Source organism: Lutjanus erythropterus, chromosome 7 (genome assembly GCF_056507025.1).
Source record: "Lutjanus erythropterus isolate fLutEry1 chromosome 7, fLutEry1.hap2, whole genome shotgun sequence".
Classification (NCBI taxonomy): domain Eukaryota; kingdom Metazoa; phylum Chordata; class Actinopteri; order Lutjaniformes; family Lutjanidae; genus Lutjanus; species Lutjanus erythropterus.
Genome location: NC_139323.1, coordinates 12,309,274 through 12,316,597, shown reverse-complemented (window position 1 = coordinate 12,316,597; position 7,324 = coordinate 12,309,274).

Here is a 7,324-nt window from a genome sequence, read left to right as displayed (position 1 = left end):
GTTTCCTTTCTTTCCTAAAGAAGTACACATAATACGTTTTTGAGATGTTTTTTACCAGGGAAATGTGGAGATGGAGATGTGTGATGTCTGACTGAAAACTTTTCATCTGCTCAAAATCAGCTCCACGGATGTAGACGGGGGTGTGCGTCTTTGCCTCCTTTTTTTCCTAAAGGCAACAATCAGCTCCTTGGTTTTGCTGATGTTGAGCAGTAGGTTGTTTTCTGTGCACTGTTGATTTCCTCCTGATATGAAATCTTATCGTTTGAAATCCGCTCAATGATGGCGGTGTCGTCCACAAACTTCACAACAGAGTTCTCTCCTTGCTGGGGGTTGCAGTCGTGGGTGTACAGCGTTAGCGCACAGCCCTGGGGAGCTTTGGTGTGGAGCACTTGAGTGGAGGAGGTGAGACCGCCAATCTGAACTGTCTAGGGTCTGTGAAGAAGTCCAATATCCAGTTGCGGAGTGTGGTGCTCAAACCCAGAGTGCTACATTTTCCAGTTTCACAGGGGATATTGTGTTGAATGCTGGGCTGAAACCAGCAAAACAGCATTCTTATGTAGGTGTTGTTATTTTCACATTGTGTGAAGACTGAGTGGAGATGGCATCCTCTGTGGATGATAAAAATATTACTATATTTGTTTTGGCTCTTTGCTATTTTTTAGGATCGTGTCAGAGAGATGACTATGTGCTGTAAAGTTAATGTCAATGATAGTTTAGATGACATTTACAATTAAATCACATAACAGGCAGGCAGAGGAGGGTTTCCACAAGGATTCTCATGCTGCATTCGTGAAATGGAATCTGGAAGAGTTCTCCTCAGATTGTCCCGTCCCATCTCAAAAAGTCAGCTCTCAAACAGCAGGTGGCAAGAGTGCACACATTCTGTACTCGTGTAGAAAGACAGATACATATGTAAAAAAAAAAAAAAAAAGGTGAAAGTACAAATACAAACTTCTTTGCTCAAGTAAATATGAAAAAGTACAGGCTCTTAAATGCATTTAAAGTATAAAATATTCCTCTAAAGGACATTTCTACTGATTTTTATCTGTGTGAAGCTAACTGAATATTTTACCTTTTACATCCTTTATGTAGTTTTCAGTGTCACATCTCTTTCACCTTGTTAGTTTTTTGTCCTGTTTTGTCTTTAATGTTGTTTTTTAATCTAGTTATGTCTTTTTCATCTTCCTACATCTTGTCTTGTTTCATCTTTTGCACTCTTTTTTGTCTTATGTCTTTTACTTTGTTTTTTTTTTGTCTAGTTACGTTTTTTCAAATTTTATGTCTTTTTTGTTTCATTACTTCTTTTATGTTGTTTTTCACCTAGCTGGGCCTTTTCAATTTGATTTAATGTCGTTTTCATGTTATTACATTTGTCTAATTGATATGCTAAGGATACACCAGGAAATCATCTTCTCGCTGTGTTATTGTCCAATGTCCGATCTTGACTGGACAGCACACAATTAGAAAAAAAAAAATAAATAAAAATAATAAAACCAATAATTCCCCTTAAATGCACTGAAACTAATGCGATGAGCCTGTTTTGAAAATGTAAGGAATAGAAAGTATAGATATTTGTGTTAAAATGTAGGGATTGAAAGTATAACATCAGATACAGATAGCTGAAATCTACTGAAGTACAGTAATAAGGTTTTTGTGCTTAACTTAATTTCCACCTCTGCCAAACAGAAGGAACACGCCAACATTGCAGTAAATATTATACAATTTCCTACTAAAAGGGACATAAATATTTGTTTTTCAGGGCTGTGGTATTCCTGCCATTATCCATAATTGGATAAAGGTATATTGCCACAAGCTTGATGTGGGCATGCTTTCTGCCATGCCAGTTGACAAGTGATTGACAGGTCAAAATATCTCTATGAATCATACAGCTTTCTCTGCCATTTTTTATTCTATTTACTTTCTTTCCTCCCACGCACAGTATGGAGGCATATTGGAGTTTGGAGAGTTCCCAGTTCCCTCTCCTCACAAACACATTACAGTGTCAAAAAGAGACGGTAAAAGCCCATTTAATCAAGGCACAGCATCTGCAGGCTCTCTAGTTTTGTTTGTATGCTGGCGTCTGTATTATTTGCAGTGAGGTGTTAACATATAGAGAGTAGAATTCAAAAACTGATGTCGGGGGTGTCAGCGTGTCCTCTGTGCTTTCCAAGCTAGCCTCCAGTCCAGATGTATTTTTTTTTACAAAAAAAGTTAAATACATTCCTCTTTCTCAGCACCTTGCTGTGTGAAGATAAATGTGCTCCTGCCTGGGTGAACAAGACAAAACACCTGCAAGTCGAAAGACGAACAGTAGAACTTGCTCACTGTGGATATTCACATGGTGCAAAAGCACAGGTGTAATCAAAAACATTAATGATGACTGTTGCATTTATGTTTCCCAGTAAACCGTATGTGCATACGCTAACATGAAGAAAATCAGTGCTGTACAGAAACTCGCTAAATTGCAGATTCTACCTTAACCGCTTGGTAACCATGGTGTAAGATCCTGATTTAGGAAAAAGACAGATGAGCAATTCTTAAGTCTATGTTTCTATCCTAAGTTAGTAAGTTAGTAAGTTTACTTCTGTAGTACCAAATCCTATCTCTTCCTACTTTAAGACTTAAGAAAGAAGGTTTCTGTAATACGGCTCCTGATACTGAAGAACCTAAATGGAATAAAGCCCTGTGGTAAGGTGTGTTAAATAGCATAGTTTGAGGTCATACTTTGTTGTGACATTTAATTGGACTACATCATATTAAAATTAGTTGACAGAGGTATTATTTATTACAGGACTGCTGTATTAGTATTAGAGTGTTCACTGATTTGTTCATTCAGTGTATCTTATAGGGCACATATTGTTTTAAGTTTCTCATGGCAGCAGTATGCATAAATTGAAAGTGCAGAAATTTGTATATGAATGAAGGCATATTGGGCTGTGCAGTTATATATATAAAGAAATTCAGTGGAGCTGGCCTTTATAGCATGTTATTAGACTCTCTGGATTAGTGAGGAAAATCTGGTTTTCAGAGTATAGGGACCTTTACTACAAATACATCAACATGTGGGAGATAACCACTGTTTTTCTTGACTTATTATACTGGATACTCTCCGTTAATATGGGTCACCGATATTTCACTTCTGATGGCCAGGCAGGATTTGGGCAACACAAGGGAAGAAGCAAGAAACTGGAGCACAGAAGCTTCAAAGGTAAAAGCAAATGTGCTGCATATCATTAAGCTTAAAAGGCACTCAGAGATTGAATAGCTTCAACAAAGCTGCAGAACCCTCCAAATTTGTTATTTAAATTTAGAGAATGTTTAGATCTGTGTCAAATGTACATGAGGATAGACAATGAAGTTGTTTCCCTAAAATGCTTTTATCACGGCTTTGTACAGGGATGAGCAGTTTAAAATTTCAGACTCTTGACCACTGGGTTAAAGCCATTTAAGATCATATTTCTGAAGTGCCACCTATGATTACGTTGAAGTTTCTTCAAGTCTACACACTAAATTTGGTTACATATTGTACAATACATTAAGGAATTGTAGCATTTAATGCAAAATAGGCCATGGCCACATGAATTTGGTAGTGAAGGGAAAACTGTATGTAGAACGAAAAACACATATTATGTATCAAATATGGTGATTTTGTGCAAATTATCCAAAAGAGATGGATATACAGTACTGTGCAAAAGTTTTAGGCAGGTGTGAAGAAATGCTGTAAAGTAAGAATGCTTTCAAAAAATATTAAATGTAATTGTTTATTTTTATCGATTTACAAAATGCAAAGTGAGCAAACAGAAGAAAAATCTAAATCAGATCAATATTTGGTTTGACCACCCTTTGCCTTCAAAACAGCATCAATTCTTCTAGGTAGCCTTGCAGAGTCAGGGATTTTGTGGGATCATAGTCAGGTGTTTGATTAACCAGTTATACCAGACAGGTGGTAATGATCATCAGTTTCATATGGAGGCTGAGTCATTAACTGAAACAGAAACAGCTGTGTAGGAGGCTTAAAACTGGGTGATGAGCAGCTAAACTCTGCTACGTTGTGGAAGACAGTTTGATGTCACAGGTCAGACACCATGACAAGACTGAGCACAGCAACAAGACACAAGGTGGTTATACTGCATCTGCAAGGTCTCTCCCAGGTAAAGATTTCAAAACAGACTGGGGTTTCAAGATGTGCTGTTCAGGCTCTTTTGAAGAAGCACAAAGAAACGGGCAACACTGAGGAGCACAGACACAGTAGTCGGCTAAGGAAACTTGGCAGCAGATGAAAGACACATTATGTGTACTTCTCTTCCAAATCAGAAGATGTCCAGCAGTACCATCACCTCAGAACTAGCAGAAACCTGTGGGACCCAGGTACACCCATCTACTGTCCAGAGAAGTCTGGCTAGAAGTGGTCTTCATGGAAGAATTGCAGGCAAAAAAGCCTCTGACGTGGAAATAAGCCCAAGTGACTCAACTATGCATGAAAACAGAGGAACTGGGGTGCAGAAAAATAGCAGCAGGTGTTCGGGACTGATGAGTCAAATTTTGAAATATTTGACTGTAGCAGAAGGCAGTTTGTTCGCTCAAGGGCTGGAGAGTGTTACAATAAAGACTGTCTGCAGGCAACAGTGAAGCATGGTGGAGGTTCTTTGCAAGTTTGGGGCTGCATTTCTGTAAATGGAGTTGGGGATTTGGTCAGAATTAATGATGTCCTCAGTACTGAGAAATACAGGCAGACACTTATCCATCATGCAATACCATCAGGAAGGCATCTGATTGGCCCCTAAATTTATTCTGCAGCAGGACAATGACCCCAAACATACAGCCAATGTCATTAGGAGCTATCTTTAGCATAAAGAAGAACAAGGAGTCCTGGAAGTGATGGTACAGCCCCCACAGAGCCCTAATCTAAACATCATGGAGTCTGTGTGGGATTACATGAAGAGACAGAAGGATCTGAGGCAGTACATCCACAGAAGATCTGTGGTTAGTTCTCCAAGATGTTTGGAACAACCTACCTGCAGAGTTCCTTCAAAAAGTGTGAGCACGTGTACTTAGAAGAATTTATGTTATTTTGAAGGCAAAGGGTGGTCAAACCAAATATTGATTTGATTTAGATTTTTTCTTCTGTTCGCTCACTTTGCATTTTGTTAATTGATAAAAATAATTATAATTAACAATTATATTTTATATTTTTGAAAGCAGTCTTACTTTACAGCATTTCTTCACACCTGCCTAAAACTTTTGCACAGTACTGCACATGTTCTGGACCAAGGAAGAAAGGATTTTGGTTTCTACACCTTAACATTAAGCACATTCAAAGGTTTTGAGTAAAAATGTAAGGTGCTGTATAGGATCGCCACATGGTGGCGCTATCCACACCAGCAACTATCAAATTCTATTTTCGTCCACAGCCTAATCTCTCAGGAAATGTCATTGAAATCTGTTGAGTAGTTTTTGAGGTAGACTCCTCTCCTGAGCAGAAGTAATTAAGCTCTTATGTCTGACACACATGGTTGTGCTCTGTGACTTGCTGATTAATGTGAGAGGCTGCTCCTGCAGAGACATAATATGAGTTTGGTGTTTTACATAATTAATTTTACTTTTGAATTGATGTTTGTGAAACTTAATGCATACTAGTTTTCCATTTGTTTCATCATGGAAAGAGAAAGAGCCGATAATACTTTTATACTGAGCACAGAGGTGGTGTAGCGGTGAAGAGCCTTGAAGGATCTGAGTTTTATGGGTGACTAAATTGATTCACATAATTTCTGTATTTTAATAACAACAATTGTATACCTCTTGAAACTTTTCAATTTCTGCATTTCACAGCAGTTGTAATGTGATTGGACGTGCTGTGAAAGACCATTGACAAACAGGGCTAAAGATTAAATAATTAGATTGTGCTGCCAAAATATTAATCACCACTGCTCACTCTGTTGGAAGACAATGATTTAAGCTGGCACAAAGTAATTCAGTAATTCAGCCTTATAAATCTTCAGGTGACCCCATCTGTGTATGAAGTGACCCCACATGGTGCTGTGACTCTTTTACATACACTGTAAAAATATCATGCATGAATTTAGTGGAGTCAACTAATCTTTTCTCATTAATTTAATGTAAATATCCAAGTTTTATTTATTCATCCTGGCATCTTTCTGGTGCATTTAAGATCAGCTCAACAAATTCTACTGATGCGTCTTACAAGAAATTATAAACACAAATTGAGTTGAATTCATGTACTTTACAGTTTAATCAATTTATAAAATTAAGTTTTTAAAAAGAGATGATCAACATATTGGCTGTTAATATCTTAGTTATTATCCCTGCCAGGCATAAGCTGGGAGGGGATCATGGGAGGGGAATGGATCATTTTTTTGTGCATATTCATGACTGTGTGCTGAATGAGCTCTGTGATTCAGGATTACTGTAAAACCTTTAAAAACATTTTTCCCATCAGGGGAGGTGATGACATTTAATATCAAAAAGGTCAAAGGTCAACTTACATGATAACGTGCAGCTCTCTCAGTCTTCTGTACTCCTATGTATACTTCATGCCTTTTATAAAATTCCTTCAAAGTCTAGACAGACATGGATGTAACCTGCAACTTGACTGGTTGGTGGAGACAAACAACTCTGAGGCAGAAATTCAATTTTTTTTGACTGCTCTGTTTTATACAACCATTGACAGCTGGCTTCACACTTTTCTTAACCGGCCACTGGGGGCCACAACTGATCAACAACTGCTCCAGTCTGAAATCTTGTCAGCTCAGCTCAGGACAACTTAGTGTTGGTGGAGCTTTGCAAATGTCTGCTGATTGCATCTGGCAGTTGTGGTGACATTGCAGTATAGGTCTGCTGCCTTTTGTGGAGCTGCACTCCACTGAGTGCACTCTTCTAGTTTAAAGTGTGCCGTCTGGGTCCTCTCTGTCACAATGTTAGATGAATTAATGTCTTCAGTTCACTGCTGACAGGGCAGCACCCACAGCATGTGTTTTCTGCGGGCTGATGTAAACACCACTGTAATACTGAGCAACATGTACATATATAACATGTATATCCTAACCACATCAGTTCACAGAGGACAGGAGAGAGGTTGAAAAAATAATATAATACAGGATGCATCTAAGTTTTTGGTTTAATTATTAGTATTAGTACTATTTTTCGGTTTTGGTTTGTGTCTGGCTGCAGGAGGATATGAAAAGACAGATTTCATGCACTTTGATCAGGTCTGATTTTTATCATAGCCATAAAGCTAATGCTCCGTGTCTGATGTTGCTCCTCCTGAGTAATAAACCTATTTAGTCGTGACCTAGTTATTTGTTCT